Raw genomic sequence first — 18,363 nt, forward strand, 5'->3', positions numbered from 1 at the left:
CATATAGATATATAGATATACTGCATACCTACAGAAACACACATACAATTATTAAGGTATATAGAGGAAGAGTTTTAGTCCTCATCTGTCACACTGCCAGAAATGGATCTGTCCCGCATTTTCAGTGTCTTTTAAATGCACCCAGTTCCCACTATCTATACTGCCACTAACCTCATTCAGGTCCTCACTTGATTTTCTGACTTTCTTTCCCTTCCAACCACTTCTACAGCCTGAGTATCATTTCTGAAACACAGATCTGTTGGTGTCACTCCTTTTTGTTCTTAGTATTAAGGACTGGACTATTTAATATGTCCCAAACAGTCTTGATGATTCAACCTGCTCATTTCTTCATATTCCTGCCTCACATGAATGGCCACCTAACTCCAAAATATCTGATTCTGCTACAAAAATTGCTATCTGCCTTTGTGATTTTTTTATTTATAAATGTTACCTTAGCTGACCCCTACAAAGATCATATATAAGTATCATTACCCTCATTTTATAAAAATAGAAATGGTAAGTGACTTAACCAAAGTCACACAGCTTACTAATTGAAGGAATTGAGATTTCATCCTATGTCCGCTTGACTTCAAAAATGCTTATGTGAATTTCTGAACCTTCTGTAGTTCCTTTCTCATTTCTGGGCCTTTGTGGCCCTTCCTAGAAGACAGCTTATCCTTCCCTCTCCATCATGCCTTTTTAATCTTTCAGGTCTTCCTCAATCAAGTGCCCTTTTTAGTGTGCCTTTTTACTTCTTTCATAATATCTGTTTCTTTCCTCTTCTGCATTTTCTTTAGACTCTAAACCATATGACAACAGAGACCAAATCTACCTTCTTCTCAGTGGCATCTTTAGGACCATGACACAAACTTTCAAAAAAATCATATACTAGTTTCAAAAACTCTGATGTAATTTAAGGAAAGGGATTTCATGATAAATAAAAGTATGAGGAATTTTTTCTTTCTTCTTTTTGTTTTTTCAGGAGAGCTAGTCAAAGAGTAGTTCCCAGGTCAAAGAGAGTACTATTTTTATTTGCTGTTTTTAGTGTGAAGCTTCCTCCCCTGCTTGAGGTTTTCTTTTAAGATTTTATTTATTCATGAGAGACAGAGAGAGAGTCAGAGACATGCAGGCAGAGGTAGAATCAGGCTCCTTATAAGGAGCCTGATGTGGGACTCAATCCCAGGACGCTGGGATCACGCGCTGAGCTAAAGGCAGACGCTCAACTGCTGAGCTACCCAGGAGTCCCGAGATTTTATAAATATAAAAGTAGGAGCTACATATTAAGAGTCCATACAATGATTGTTTAATTGCACGTTGAACGATTTCTAGCATTTGAATATTATGAGAGAAATGTGAATTCAATAAAATGAAAATCTAAGCATTATAACCTATATTCTATTTCTGTTACACTATGGCTTGACTAACAATTCAGAAAAATGTGGTTAATACATTCTTAGCACTTTTATGAAAAAACATATATATTCATCATAGAAAATGTACAAACATATGTAAGTGACATTTAGGCATTAGTACTTAATTTTCCTTTTATTTTGAAATTTTTGTCATACTATGCATTTCTTTCCATGTGAAATATGGAGTGTGACATGGAATTTACCTTTAGAATTTGAGAAACTCTGTTCTTAAATAAAGCCCACTAACCTGGTACAACCAATTGATAAAAATCTTTCTACTTTCATTGTTTTTCTTTTTAGCGAAGTTAAGGATATATATTTTTTCATACCCAGCAATTCACTTCTAATTATATACCATAAAAAAGGCATGATTAGATATATTAGTATATATACACACAAATGCCATAGCATCTTTATTCATAATAGCCAAAAACTGTAAGCAATCAAAATCTGCATTGGATAGAATGGAAATATAAATTAACTTATATTCATACAATGGATTATTAATAGCAATTCAAATAAATGAAAGATAGATATGCCTAAACAAAGAAATCTTAAAAGCCTAACACTGGGTGAAGGTAGTCAGAAATCACACCAAGTAAATATATACTTCGGATTCCATTTATATACACTTTACAAGAAGCAAGACTAAATTATATTATTTAGTGATACATTTTTAGGTAGTAAAACTACAAAGAAAAGCAAGGAAAATATTACCATAAACATCCAGACAGAATGCAATAGGGTAAGCTGTTGGGAAACTTCTATTCTGAATCCTGATGGTGGTTACAGAGATGTTTCATTTTTTTATAATTCATTAAATTATGCACTTAGGTTTCCTATACTATCTTTAACATTTGCATATTTCACAATAAAAGGATGACACCACAGTAAAATTCAATTTCTGATTGCTCTAAGTCCAGAGAATTAATTACTTAAAGGTAAGCTGGACTTAACCAATTACTGTGAACATTTTAGTCCATACTCACTGCTTAGGAGGGAAATGACTTTATTGAGGAATAAGAAGATAAAGTTCATTTTGGCTAAAGGAGAGTCCACTTTCTTCATTAGCAAATGTACAAAATGTTAGTTTTCCATTTATGGTGATAGGTAGGATTGAGCTAATAAAAAAAAAAAATTCCCTATGATAGTGGTCAGGTTTGCAAACTAAGGCTGTAAAATAGAGTTTTGTTTTTATTCAAAGTTAATTTGGCTAGTCATTTTAATGCCTAATACTCCTTTATTACTGTCATGTTTTAAATAAGTCTGTAATTCCATAAGACATAAATAGGAAAAGTCTTGACATCCTTAGTTCATCAGCCATATAGTACATAGAATAAGTCATAGGAGACTCATAACAGTATGTGAATGCTTTGGTGACAATCCTGTACTGCTTCTTACTTTTCAAACCTACCAATTTATTAAATAAGTATTAATTGACCAGCAACTCTTTTGTGATTTACAGTGCTTAAAGCTAAGAATACGAACATAAAAAGGAAAGGCCTTCTGTCCTTAACTTGCTTAAAATATTTTATATCATTTAGGCTTTTGAAATTTAGTATTTTAGCTGTGGTTCATTCAACTGTTGCAATTTAAAGAAGTGTATTGTTGGCTGCATTTAATTTTGTTTCCTTTATCTCTCTAAATTATAACTTTCATACTCAATAATAAATGTCTTAAATGACTCGGTCGCTTAGTTTATCTTAGTCAAATGAGAAAAATGTTTTTAGGAAAAAAAAAGTTCATGGATTTGAGAAATATTCAGGAAGCCTGTCTGGAAGGGGGAAGAAAGGAGATGATACACTCAGTTTTGCACATGCAATCTTTCAGATAGTTGTGGAACATTCAAGCAGAGAAGTTGAGTAGTTAAATATATAGAATTGACTGAAGTTCATCAAAAAGACAGTAGTTGAGGGTTTATTCCTTGGATTAGATTCTTCCACATGGAGGTGGTAAATGAAGCTACAAGCAATTAAAGCTATAAACGATATTCCTCAGGTAGGAGGCATATAATGGTAAGAGCCAATGCCTGAAGAGAAAACCCTGAAGACACTAATATTTAGGAAATAGCAGTGAGGAAAGAGTCTAAAGAAAATGGCAGAGCATTGTATTATTGAACCAAAACAATTGGTTTGAAGAAGAGGAATTAGAAATACCACTTTTTACAAGTACAATGGTGCAGATTGCAATGGATTAAGGAATGCTTAGAAAGTGAGGGAAGGATAAAACAGTGACTCTAGGCCACTTTTTCAAAAAGTTTGTCTATAAAAGGGAGAGACAGGACAGTATTTAAATAGTGACTTGAGGATGAGGGTGTTGGTTTATTTTTAAAATTGGAGAGCCTCAAGAATATTGAAACAATATTATTTGAGAAAGATCCAGTTAAAAATATAAGAATCTGAAAAAGGGAAGAAAGGATTTTTGAGGTCCTGTGATGCTTGAAAACCCAAGATGGATGAGCAGGGAGACTCCAGAGCCCCAGTGAAAGGATTGACCTCATGCACGAAGAGTAACACCTCTATACCTGGGGTGTAAGAGTTAGACACAGCTGGTGCTGATGTTTCATTTGCTTGTACTACTTGGACTATGGGTTCTGTTTTCTTTGTGAAGAGAATAAGCTGAAGGAAGAAAAGTAGCCAGCATAAAGAAGAATAGAGATAATAATCATCTCTTGAATAATGGCAAGGAGAGCTAGGGAACAAAGAACAATTGATCTACTTGAAGTTTTTCCACAAAGATTATGATATGAAGGAAAATTTGGGAAGGACTTTGAGGTGACAAAAGACATTGAAGTGGTAGACCAGGAAGTCTAAATCATTTGGGACTTAGATCAGGGCTAATGGAGATAAACAATTTTCAGAATGAAGGGATTCAAGATCTTGATCAATTTGGATAAGAGGTATGACTGAATGAAAAATAGAAGCTAAGAAACTGTTGCCAGAGAAATTGACATTTTTAGAGATGGACTTGTTGTAGGGATAACAAATTTCGAGCTTGTACAAGGCAACTGATGGCCAAAATTGGAAAATGAACATTCTACTGTATCGCCTGTGCATCTCTTCGTCTGCTGTATTGGTTTTACATATCTTTATAAGTATTTGTTGGTCTCTTTTGCCTTCACTTGCAATATCCAGTTATTTCTTATCTCTATTCAGAAACTACCCAAATTTCAAAAGTCAAACCAACATCATTCCAGCCTTTCCTTATTACCTCAACTCCGGGGATTACTTGCTGTTATGAATGTATTAAGTTTGGCATGATTCCCTCAGTGGCCTAAACGAGTTACCAGGGTGTGCTGCAAAAGCTGCATCTCCCACTCTCCCTGTTGTTCAGACCAGTGTACCTTTGCTCGTGCCTGTGCCTGTCTAGGAAGCCTGTCACCTTTCCTCCTCTGTTCTCCTCATCCCATATGCGAACATCTATTTCAGCACTTACTACATTCTGCTCACGTTAAACTTTTTATATCTTATTCCTTATAAGCCTGCACGCTGCCTCAAACTGGCTTTTAATTTTATTTATTCCAGTGCCAAATACTATGCCTGGTACAAAACACATGTTCAATACATGTTTATGGAGGTGAACTGAAGTAAAGCCTTGTTCAGTCACTCAGGGGCTATGTGACCCAGATAATTCATCCACTTTCCCAGCTCCTGCCTTCTCTAGAAAGTACGAGGATATCTCACAGGGTTGAGAAGTTAGGTGAGAGACCTAATGGAGAGGAAGCCTCCAGTCTGCTACCTAGGAGTAAGAAGAGTGTAGTGAAGTTTTTCAACTTAATTTTAGTCTACTTTGTGCCACCTTGCGTTTTTAGCTGATATTTAAATTTATGTATTGCTATTTGACACTTTTATAAGAATGTCTTAACTCCTCAACTGGATAATCAGTTTCTTGAAGTTAGGGATCATATAGTATATAAGCTGTGTATTTTGCATTACCTAGCATATATTATGAATATGAATACTTATACAATGAATATTGAACATTACCAAATGAACCACTTTCGTAAATTCTGTTTGATGTTGTAGCTCTGAGGAAGGATAATTAAGTGAGGAAGGATGATTAAATTTTTTTCCCTTTAAGGACAGAGTTACATATATCTGTATTCAATGACACAATTAAACCATACCCAACCACTAACTGAATGGGGATTGAAAGCATGAATTGAGATTTGTATACCATAAGCAGAATGCTTTTTCATTCAATGACTACAAGCCATCTTGCATATAGTCTAGTCTGTATCATTTGTGGTTCAGGAATATTCTAATCTGGGCTACTCACCATACAAGCAGACAAGAACAGCTATAAGAATTGAATGACATAAGATATGCAGATGCTTATGTAACACCTGAATCATTAAATCTTTTTTCTTCATGTTCATAGGAATGTTCTGGCATTATACAGACATAGCATTCAGCTGCACATTATACCGAAAATGAAAATAAACAAAAGCCTTGATATAGATGACATACATCAAACAGTGCTGTTTTTCCTCATATAAGTGTATATAATTTTCATTAAAAATTGTATTCTCAACTCTTTAATGATTTCTTGGTGAAGACAGCAAAGCCTGTTTCATAACTGTGTAGTAGAAAGATTTATAAATATCTTATTATACAGAAAGAAACTGAAGCAAGAAAAGAATGTCACAGAATCACTTCACAGTAAATGTATAGAAATATACTTGTTCCTCAGTTCTAATGATTCAGAAAGAAGGCAGGTGCAGCCCTAAACCATCAAGTCCGTTCCTTTATTCTGGCAATTTTATATGGTTCTGATCAGGAAGTTTTGAATAATATGCATGTCACAACCTCAGAGTGGAGAGCTGATTTGACTTGTCTATTTGTTTGTACATATTTTGAATTTTTTAAAATGACACAATACAACTTGAAAAAGAAACATTTGATTGCAGGAGTTCATATGTACTCTTTAGATGTTTTCATAAACCTTCTTCATCTATATTTTCGGCAATTTTTCTTGGACGTCTAACAAATACTGAAATCAGTTTGCCTCTCCACTTACCCTTTCATAATGTTCGTGACACAAGCCTGTGTAATTTGACACCTTGGAACTTTAAACAGACTCAGAATCTTTTGGACCTTCTAGCCATCATCAATTCACATAGTGTGCAGTAAATCCAGCTCAAAATAAACAACACAGATGGAATCGAAGCTTATAGTACAATGTCAGCAGTATCCACAGATTGACAGAGCTAGTTAGGCTGCCAGATGCACAGAATGTTGTTCTATCTACTTGTTCTTTATAACTGGACTTGATGGAGTACATCAGTGTCAAACTCCTTGCTGGTTTCCACACGCACACGCACAGAAACGCACCCGCATAAACACGCACATTCCTGCGCTCTATATCAACGGCACCATCTGCTCTCAGCTTTACATGTGGTAGCTAACTAACTATCCTACTGTGCCTGGGTCTCACCGACTGCTTTCCCTGGAAACAAATGACAACAGTTTTTATCTTGTGCCCTCCTTGGCATTATAAAATAAGGCTCTTAACATTTCCATACGCATATATTTTACATGCATTTTTTAAAATTCTGTTCTCCGTTTTATTTACTGATTCCCTAGAGAATGGCAATATCTCTTTTTATATCTCCCCCAAATTGAGATTTGCCTATGGAAGTTCACATACTCAGATTGTTTCTTCTAAGATTTACATAAAAGCAATGTATGTAAAAGCCATGGGCCCTGGGATCATTTTGTTCTCCCCACACTATTTTGTAGGGTGCCACATACTACTTGTAAAATGGGGGCGTAAGAATGTGGGGATTCGGAAGAGAAAAGACATTCATTTCTTCCTACTATCCTTCTATAAAATTACACTGGCAATAATGGCCATGCTGGGAATGTTAAGATGAGGGAGTTGTACAAACACGAAATATTTTCATACACAAGGATCTTGCCTGCAGCAGAAAGCTCATGTGTTATTCTGTTACCAACTGTAGAATTTTTGCCTTGACCTCTTTGCCATCTCATGTGAAATCTAGATGGGTAGTAAGATATAAAAAGAGATAATCACTTTTTTTTTTTTTTACTGACAAAATTCAATTGTAATGTCTTTTCACAGCAATACATCCATATTAACTGGAAGTGGGAAATATTATAAGAAGGATGTACGGAATGAAATAACAGAAAAATGACCCAGGTTTCGGCCATACCAAATATCTTTTCCTGACCCATTTCCACGTCTGACACCTGTCTTTATGACAATCTTTCCAGAACATCTACGGAAATTATACCTACCTTCTGGTAACTAGGTAACATAATCTCCTGGAGGCTAGCTAATTGCAGCCCACGATAACCTCACATACAGTAACTGTTAAATTTTTCATTTCTTTCAAATTATTATGGATCAGTGGAGAGGGTATTGATTTGATTCATTAACGGATTCCCAGTCTGTTCCAAGGTTAATGATTACATGTATCTCAATTACATCCTTAACAGGTTATACTGTATGATTTGTTTTAACTGCTTTGTACATTGTGTATCTTCCTCAGCTGAAAGGATTCTTAGCACTTCATGATTTAACAAATCTTTCTCCTCCACTTCCTAAAACAATGAACCTGCTTTGTAGGAACATACCAACGCAGGAAAAAATAAATGATAAAAGCTTTTTGCAGGATTCTCCAAGAACCATAGCATAACAGTTTATTTTAGGTAAATAGTCTGCAATTCATTCAAGTTTAAGATGTTTATAAGTAGTATGGAACAGAGGGGTCAATCCTTTCTCTTGGTATTTTATACCACCTTTTTTATGTAGGAGGCACTTTTTGTTAACTTTGATCTTTTAAATATATCCATAATGCAATTTATGCTTAAAAAGTAGAAGCAAACTACATATTTTTAAAATCACCTGTTATCCTTCTAGCAGAATCCAGACACATTGTAACTGCTTCAACGAACCAAAAAACATTTTAAAATTTAAAATATCATATATACGTGACACTCCTTAGAATCACAGTGAGTCACATGACTTGTAGGTGTGCTTTGGTACATTGGCCATGCATGGCTAGCCAGGCAGGAGGATAGAGAGACCTGCTGCAGGGAACCTAGGGCAGAGAACACATCTATCAATTAGAGGACAACAGTGATTTTGACAAGAATGATGACAGTTTGTTTATTGTTTATTCCAGTTCTTCTATTTCCTTTTCATCCCTTTGCCACTGCCTCCAACCCTACCTGACTCTGTATATTTAAGCCAAGCAAACTTCTCTGTAGTGAACTGGAATTGTGGAATCTAGGGACAGTCTAATAATATTGTTTACTTTTGTTGAGAAAGCTCTGTTTCTTGCATATAGAACTGTAGAGTCCGTAGTGGGAATTACATTTTAAAGAATCTTAGTGCTACTACTATCCACTTGTATTCTGAAAAAGCAAAGCACCAGACTCCCCTCCTTTCTGGAACCCCCAAGATTCTGACAGAGTTTGGGGACTCAGAAGCCAAATGGGAATCATCAGGAGGAGAGACTTCAGTTACACAATCCATTAAATAAAACAATAGAGCCTGCAGCTGAGCTATTAAAAAGAGTAGAGCAATTTTTATTTCAATGGCTACATTTTATTTCCTCTTCTGAGTGACTGTTAACAAAGGGCCGCTGAAAGGACTGGATAAAAAGCAGGCGTCAGATGCAGGATCCATGAGTTAAACAACATTATTAGATACAATTTCATAAAATCTAGTTGCTTTTTTGCTACTAGAAATCATGTCCTTTTGTCAACTTGTGGTCACATCAGCACTTCTCTGATATAATTTGCTCCAGCTGCAGAGCATAGCTGGCCTGCAAATCAAGAACCAGAATGAGGACAGGCAGGAATAACTCAATGGCTTGGATAATGTGCAAATCACTACACTTCTCGCTATTAGTCTACTTTTTTTTTTTTTCAGAATATTTGGAAGAGGAAAAATTTATCTTTAGCAAAGCAGCCAATCAGCCACCCTCTTAAGAACTGGTTTGTCTGGTTATCTTCTGAAGCCTAACCCTCTTTGCCGTGATGCTCTGTAATCATGATATTATGAATTTAAGAAAAAAAAAAAACAACGCTAAACTTCCTTTGTTTACCATAAGCTGGCAGTCTGAACACCTAATGTCAAATAGCTCCTAGTTTTGTTGACCTCCCCTAAAAAATGTTCCTTAGATTTAAAAATCTTCCAGGGTACTTCTGTTCATAATTTTTGCATTTTAAGTGCTTCTATGTGGCCTGGATGTACAGGTTTACAAAATAATACACATCATTCAAGTGTCAGCAAACTGCTATAAATGCCTCAATTCAAGATGCAAAAAGATTCATTAAAAATGAAATACTACTTATTGATTTAGGCATGAGTAAAAATGGTAGAGGTTTAACTAGTCATTCAGCACTAAACTTCATACAGCTCTATTTGCTTGATTAGAAAACTCTATTGATTTTCACTGAAATCAATTAGAATTGGATCCCAACCATTTCAAATTCAGCTATAATTGAATACTCAACAAATCATTCATATACAAAAGAAAAACAGTTTCTAAATAAAAGCAAACTCCAAGTATTCTTGCATATCTGAGGAAATCATTATATATGGTGAGCAAGTAAGAACAAACAAAAGCATATACAGCTGGAACAGCTGAATCCGTGTCCCTAATGACAAGGGCAGCTTATCAAGTGTGCAAAGGCAGCATTAGCCCCCGTTGTTCACCAGTGCAAGTGAGCTGATACTCTCTTTTTGTGGCATGGCGACCTTCCAGGGCCAGGTGCAATCATAACTGCAAACCCATTATGTAACCTGTCACCTTCTCAGGTTCATTGCTGCAGCAAGTACCCACATCCAAAGCTATGGTTGGAAGATCCCTTTTTTTTTGTAAACTGACCTGGGAAATTTTATGACTACAGAACATGCTTTTAGACACCATTGTTTTAGAAAGGACAAAGAGAAGTAATGTGCCACATACGTATGGCACCCAGCCTGTTTCCCCTTTGGCAAAATTAGGCAGTGAGATGGGGATCAGTCCCATCCCTTTTTCTATTCTTCTTTCCTAACACATTGCAGAGGTGAATCTGTCAAAACCCAGAGCTCTGTTTACTTCTTAGAATGCAAACAGTATTTTCTGAAACGTGTTCGGGTGATCTCCTTCCACCTGAAAGTTGTAGAACTTTGCCCCATCTAGATGCAGGTCAGTGAAGTTCATAGGCACTAGGCTATGGAAGCAAATTTTGATTTCTGATTGAGTCAGTGAAAGCTGATCCTTTGCATTTTTCAAATGTATGACACCCACACTTTTATTGTTGCTCACCCCTGAGAGGGTGGCAAAATTATAGTTTATTTAAAATGGAATCCTATTTATTATGATATTGACTAGCAGACAGGCACTGCTTAACTGTTACATCAAGTGATTCTATTCAAAAATATGAAAAACAAAGCGAATGACTTTTTACCCCTTTGGGAAAATAAAAACACCTATTGATGAAGAAAAGTGTTTTTGGAAAATGAATTTTGACATCTCTAATCACACTCTTTAAATCCTGGCCTTACTTGGCATCTTTACAGGTGGGACTAGGGACAAAAGATAGGGCAAAGGAAAGGAGCCTGAAATCTGTGGGTGTGAGGTGTCTCTTTCATGAAGAACAGTTCTTTCATGGTTCTGTGTTTGTTCCTAGCCCTGGACGAGCCCTTCCTTGATCGTCATTAAACCATAAAGTAGTTGTGGTAGTGAGCAAAATGTGTGGGGAGTTTTTATAATGACTCTATACACAGACATGCTTAAGGCCACCAAATTGCTACTTCTTTGTCAGGTCTTAGATGCTCATCTGGTATCCTGAATTTGTGTCTAGACAGGGAATAGCAACAAAAAATAAACAATAGAAAAGTGCTTCTGGCTTTCTCTTTTATTGTTCAAGAAGGAAAGCATAATTTACTCTGTCCATGTTAAAAGTTAGAAGCTATTCTTTCTAAAATTTGCCTTTCTATATCCTCTGGATTGCTTGTTCTATAGAAGCTACAAATCAGCAGGAATATATGGAGCACTGAAAGTCTACTGTAACAGTCTAATAATTTGCTTAACAATACAGTTTCAAAAATACTCTACTTGGAAGTTGCATCATCCACAAATGTACAAAGAATCCTTTTGAACATTGAATGTACCATTATTCAAGTCTGTTTCATGAGGTGTTAACCTAGCATGGGGAAGATAAGGTATTTCCAGCCCCCAGATTTAAAGAATCATAGTTCAGCTATTGATATACAACACCTTACCAGCTTGTGTGCTATTTTGCCAGTTGCTTTTGCTGGCAGTTGGCCTCCCTTGTAAAAAGATAAAGATTTCTACAACAACAAAATCTCTGCATAAATTTTAATTTTATTGCACTTTCTTCCCAGTCCCTATATTCTATATTCTGTTTATGTCTATGGAACACCAGATGATGATGGGAGGGGAAAGACCGCATTAGAATATTTCGAGAGTGACTGTAACCTTATGTATCACAAACCTTTTGAGGCCAATTTAATTACAGAAGTAAACCTAAGTGGACAAAAACCAAAGGGGAAAAAAGGAAGAAGAAGGAAAAGATAAAAAGAACGAAACAGAGAGAGAGAAGGGAAAACATAAAACCTTGGAACAATTTCTGTTGCTTTATCTAATGTTTTGTCTGCTTTAAACAGATTAGTGAGTCACTGTCTTTTCGTTTTGTTTTATAGGAAATTCTGTTGACTTAAAACACTACTGCCAACATAGACAGCAATACCACAAGTATAGTTTTATGACAAAAATATTGAAAGCAAAAAAATTATTTCAGAGTCATTCATGTTATTGTGGATGCCTGAATTTTCACAAAACATTCCCCAGGACTCAGTGAGGGTCCAGGAGCCAGTTGTTTCTCTGTGAGTTCCAGTTAGCCCAAGGCAACCCTACTGTGAGATGCAGAGGCATGCAGGCTTGACTTAGACAGCTGGTTAATGAAACCTGTGGTTGTAATTATTTTCAAATATTTCTTAGAACAGTGTGTACTTGTAACGTTATAGAAAATTCACATACAACAATTTATGACTACTATGTTGTGTTGCCATTTCATTGACTGAATCTAACAGTTCTATCTAATGTATTTTTTTTTCTTGTTCATGGTATTTGTTTTCCAGTTTGGATGCAAATCTCATAAAAGGAGAATAACCAAGTTAATATTTAACTTATTTGGGATATAGATTGTGCTCTGTGAAGCAAGTATTTATGGAAAATTCTTATTTCCCTGCTGGATTGTAAGGCTGACTAAATCACAGATTGTGTCCTGCTTAGATATGCATGTCCTGGTGAACAGCAGAGTTCCTTGCACATAGCAGAATGAGTGAACATTTGCAGAGTTAAAGTGAAATCCAATTGAATTATAATGGTAGTAAGACAGCAGTCATTTGACAATTTTCTAAAACAGACACACAGCTGATAAATGGACAATTTCTAGCATAAAACGGATTAAAGAGAGATGAGCCTGTATCTTTGTTAGAGGATTCTATTTTTTTTCATCTTGAATCTTCAAATACCTGTGTCCCCACTTATCATAGTTTCCTGTTACCAGTAAAAATTGTTCCTTATTGAGTGTCAGCTCCATCCTAGGTGTTACAGTAGATGTTTCAGACACTTGACTGCTTGAAATAGTCCTATGTCATCCCATTTTTTCAATGGAGAAACCAAAACCCACAGAGATTTTGAATGACTATTCATAGTGTGTGGCAGACTGAAAAATGGCCCCTCAAAAGATACCATGATATAATCTCTGGAATCTCTGAATGTTACCTTATAATGCAATAGAGAAGAATCTTTCCAGATGTGATAGGATTAATTTTTGGATCTTGAAATGGGGACATTATTCTGGATTATCCAGAAAGTTCCTAAGTACAGTGATATGTATTCTTAGGAAAGTGGAAGGAGATTTTTCACACACACACACACAGACACACACGGTGGGGAATGGGGAGAAGGAAAAGGAGACATCGCAAAAACAGTAGCAGAGATTGAAGTGATACAGCTAGAAGCCAGGAAATACCAGAAGATGTAAGAAGTAAGGGATGGATTCTCTGAGAGCTCCCAGAGGGAGCACAGTGACATCTTGATTTTGGCCCTATGATTCTAATTTCAGACTTAAGGACTCTGAACCTATGAGAAATCAAATTTCTGTGGCTTTTAAGTTACCACATGTGGTACTTTGTTACAGCAGCCTTGGGGAAACTAATACACAACTACAGCACTTTGGCAGTAATAATGTTAGAATTTAAACAATGTAATAGTATTTTTTTAAGATTTATTTATTTATTTATTTATTTATTTATTTATTTATTTATAGAGACACAGAGAGTGAGAAAGGAGGGGGGGCGGGCAGAGACGCGGGCAGAGGGAGAAGCAGGCTCCATGCAGGGAGCCCAACGTGGGACTCGATCCCGGGACTCCAGGATCACCCTCTGGGCTGAAGGAGGCGCTAAACCACTGAGCCACTCAGGCTGCCCATAATGTAGTAGTATTCTACTGCATTACAAATTACCACAAATTTAGCTGCTTAAAACAAGACTCATCTATTCTTTCACAGTTCTGTAGGTCAGACATTAAGGGTGGGCTCAACTGTAATTTTTTGCCGAGGGTCTCACCAGGCTGAAATCAGCATGTGAGCCATACTGGGATCTTATCTAGAGACTCAGGGAGGAATCACCCCGATAGGTTTGGTGCACCAGGAAAATCTCCCTATCTTGAGATCACCTCATTTTTTATCTTGTTTGTATCTGCAAAACCCCTTTTGCCGTGTAACATAATTGCCAGGGAATAACTCCAGGTCATACGTGCCTACTCTGTCTTCATGATTCCGAAGCCTATGCTCTTTTATGTGCCATACCACACTGGCTTCCAAAGCACTCTGTTTCAGGGTCTTTAGAAAACACCCAGAACTTGTTATGCTATATGTTGGCAAATTGAACTCCAATAAAAAAAAGAAAAGAAAAAGAAAACACCCAGAACAGCTCGTTAATGAACATGTTTGTGTGAAGAACTTGTTCTTGGAGCCAAAGTTCTTTTGTACCTGTTTTTATTTATATTAATTATGATAACTTGCAGCACTGGTTCATGTCTTAATGTATGAAGTCTTTCCCACTTACCTGCCTAAAAGTCCACATAAGCAATAGGGTGATTCTCTGAGAAACAGCTAGAAAGAGAGCCATAGAGGTGGGAGGCAGAGGTAGGACATAGATGAGCACTTACCCAGAGACCGACAGAAGTAAGATATATATATAAAATGGTTCACTTGGTACCCTGGCCAGATCCCTCAATCCCCTTTAACCATGGTGTGTGCTCCACCTTCTGTATGTTTGTCCTAACATCTTTCAAAGGATTGCACTGAGGTTACTGGAGCTACTTTGCTCTCGTGGGGAGTGAGCTGGAAATGCCTCGGAGTTTATGTCTCCCTGGGGTGACTCATGGACTGTCTGATAAAAAGATAGAAAGCCCAGTCCTTTGCATATAGACACGACAAACTGACTTGCTATTTAAGCTCCAAAGCTTTTTCTGGAATCTGGCTGAGCCTGGAATTTCACCTGATAGTTCCCCCACTTTTTTGGTTCTTCTTCCTCCCTATTCTGAACTCCATTAACAGTTTCTCCTGAGAGCACTGCCTTAGTAAATAACTTGCACTTGAAATCTTGGCTCAGGCTTTCCTTCTGGGATAACCTGACCCCAGATAAGGAATATACTTCAGGAACTTTTCTGGAGCCAGGAGCATTAGGGGCTGGCCACTATAAAAATCTCTACCTGGTAGGAATGGAAATTATCCAGGCTGTGTTTTGTGTATAGTGAATACAGCCTGGTCATTACCTGGCAGCCAGATTCTCTGCTGTCAAACAGATGCCTCTCTTGAGAGTGAGAATGTGTGCTGGACACAGAGGCTATTTGGCCTCTCTTAGCAAGTGCTATTGAAGATCTTCCCTTGAAGGGTAGAACCTAAAGCCTCTTCCAACACCTCTGGAAAAAAAAAACCTTTGTCCTTGATTGGCCACTATTTGAACCTCATTGCCTAAACTGTGTGTATGGCTTCCTTCTCGCTCAGACTTGCTATTTCCCAGTGTGTATACATGTAGTGAATGATTAATTTTAAGTGCCTGTAGAAAGTACAATGGTAAGTACATAAATTCAAAGCTGAATGAGTTTGCAAAGAGTGTTTTAAACATTATCCTAGTTATTTCAAATCTGCAGTTGACTAGTGATGTGAGCACAGAATACAAAATGATGATTCACAGATGGATCCACTGAGCACTCTTAACTGCATATTCAGGTGCATGTGAATGATGTTACAAGGAGAATCAGGATTCAAGATGAAAGCTAGTATAAAAAAAGAGGCCAGAATGTGAAAAATTGTGCCGGAGTTGCTCATTAGAAACTACCAAGAACTTGCAGTTACCCAAGGATGGGACAGAGCTCACCTGTTATATTTGGTGAGGGTTCCAGGATTTTTCACCATGGTGCCCTAATGCCTCCTAAATTAAAAACAAAAATAAAAACCTTTTACATGGGAAATGGAATTATGCAGATGTATAGCTCATTCATTCATTAATTTAGCAAGTATACAGTGATAACCTACTCGGTCAAGATGATTAATTAGATAAAATATTCTCCAGGTAATGAAATTATTCCATATAAATGAGCTAGTCACAAAGAATAGCTTTAGAAGCTTTAGACCAGATTCCTTGTGCTTAAGAATCACTATATGTGGGACATCTGTGTGGTTCAGTGGTTGAGCGCCTACCTTCGGCCCAGGGCATGATCCTGGAGTCCCAGGATTGAGTCCCAGGATCGAGTCCCACATCGGGCTCCCTGCATGGAGCCTGCTTCTCTCTCTTCCTGTGTCTCTGCCTCTGTGTGTGTGTGTGTCTCTCGTGAATAAATAAATAAAATCTTAAAAAAAAAAAAAAGAATCACTATATGATAATGGATCCCAGTCAAACAGGCTCTAGATAGTTAGAACTTCTTAAAAGGGATCATATGATTAAGTTAGTTCTGCTAGGTAATCTCCTTAATGTAAGGTCAACTGATTAGTAACCTTATGATTACATAGAGTTTCTTCTCAGACTTTTTGTTCTATCCAGGCCTTTAACTGAATGGGAAAAGCACACCCACATCAGGAAGAGCAATCTGCATTATTCAGTCTACTGTTTCTGATGTTATTCTCATCCAAGAACACCCTCCTGTACACATAAAAAATAATGTTTGATCATATAACTGAGTACCTTATGGGCCAGTCAAATTAACACATAAAATTAACTATTATACATGGTTCATTTTTATTAAATCCACTCTGATAATCTGTCTTTTAATTGGTGTGTATAAACCATTTACATTGATTGTAGCTATATGTATGCGTTCGGGTTACCATTTCATTTTTTTTGTTTGTTTCTTGTTATTTGTTTCCTTCCCCTTCCCTGTTTCTTTGGACTATTAGGTCTCTTCTTTCTCTTCCCACTCCTCTCATATTCCATTTTAACATATCTGTTGTTGGTTTTGGACTATATTTCTTTTATGATTTTTTTAGTAATTGTCCTAGAGATTATAGTACACATTCTTAATTGTTTAAGGCCTACTTAGAATTAACTTCTTCTACACCAAGTGGAATGTAGAAAATTTACCAACTTAGATATCCCTTTACCTTCCCTTCTTTATATTACATTGGTCTATATAATATATCTACATACATTAAACACACCTTCAGAAAAATGTTATGATTTTTCCTTTCAACTCTGAAAAATAATTAAAAAACTGAAGATAAATACAGTCTATTATGTTTAACTAGTTAACATCTCTATTTCTTTTACTTTATTCCAAATGTTTTAAGACTACTTCCAAAAAAAAAAAATCCTCTTCTTTTTTGGATATTTTTCTCTCAATTATTTTAGAACAAGTCTTCAGACAATGAATTCTAGTTTTCTCCACCTTAGAATGTATTCATTTCACTTTTATTCTTGAAAGGTATTTTCACTGGGTAAGATTGCTAGATTGACAATTCCTTTTAGCATTTTTAAATATTGCATTTTGTTCTGACCACCATTATTTTAGAGGGATGTCCACAATCATTCAAATTTTTGTTCTTTTTATATATAGTACATCATTTTCTCTAGCCAACTTCAAAAAATTTTGTCTTCATCAATTTGATTATGTCTGGACCTAAATTTCTTAATGTTTATCATGTTTGGGGTTAATGGGCTTATTAAAACCATATGTTTATATTTTTCAAATTTTATTTTTCTTACCTGACTTTATTCTTCTTCCTCTGAGACTTCAGAAAACTTTGGATATTATCCACAAGTCCCTAGTATTATGCCCATTTACTTTTCATTATATTTTTCCTTTATATTTGGAATGAATAATTTCTAATCATCTGTATTCCATTCTTTTGTTATCTTTATTCTGCTATTGAACCTGTCCACTGAGTTTCTTTATTTTCGATATTTTAATTTTTAGTTCCAAAATATCTATTTGGTTCTTGTTTTGATTTTCTCTTGCTTTGCTGATAATGTCTATCTTTATATTCATTTCAAGAGAATTTGCCTTTACTTTTTGTACCATTTTTCATAATAGCTGCTTTAAAGTCCTTGTCAGATAATCTGGCTTCTATATCAAGTAGGTATTGCTGTCTCTTATATCAGCTAAGATTTTCCTGGTTCTCCCTATGCTGACAAATTTTGGATCTATTGTGAACATTTTAAGTATTATGTTATGGTAGTCTGGGTCTTGATTAAATCCTTAGGAGAATGCTGGTATTTGGTTTAGAAGGCAATCGACTCAGTTGGATTCAGGCCACAAATTCTAACTAGGCTTTTGAGGGTTGTGGTTTTAGTGTCAGTTCCATTTTCAAAGCCTTTGAAATGCTATTTATATGTGTCCTGTGTTTGCTACGCCCAGTTGCCTAAGATTGGTGGTAGTCTGTGTCTTATTTCAGTTTCC

General features: G+C 36.2%; 1 protein-coding gene across 10 annotated transcripts in view; it reads left to right on the plus strand.

Annotated features, from left to right (window-relative positions):
- LOC144293967 (uncharacterized) overlaps nucleotides 1-18,363 on the plus strand; it is a 1,010,193-nt gene that overhangs the window by 802,610 nt on the left and 189,220 nt on the right. The window contains exon 24 of one of the 10 annotated variants that reach the window (XM_077865421.1): nucleotides 9,315-9,379. The exons of the other annotated variants lie outside the window; for them this stretch is intronic. The gene's annotated coding sequence lies outside the window, so the exon portion shown is untranslated. The remainder of the gene's footprint in view (nucleotides 1-9,314; nucleotides 9,380-18,363) is intronic. 10 annotated transcript variants of the gene reach the window in all.

The sequence above is a fragment of the Canis aureus genome, chromosome 2, assembly GCF_053574225.1.
Source record: "Canis aureus isolate CA01 chromosome 2, VMU_Caureus_v.1.0, whole genome shotgun sequence".
Classification (NCBI taxonomy): Eukaryota; Metazoa; Chordata; class Mammalia; order Carnivora; family Canidae; genus Canis; species Canis aureus.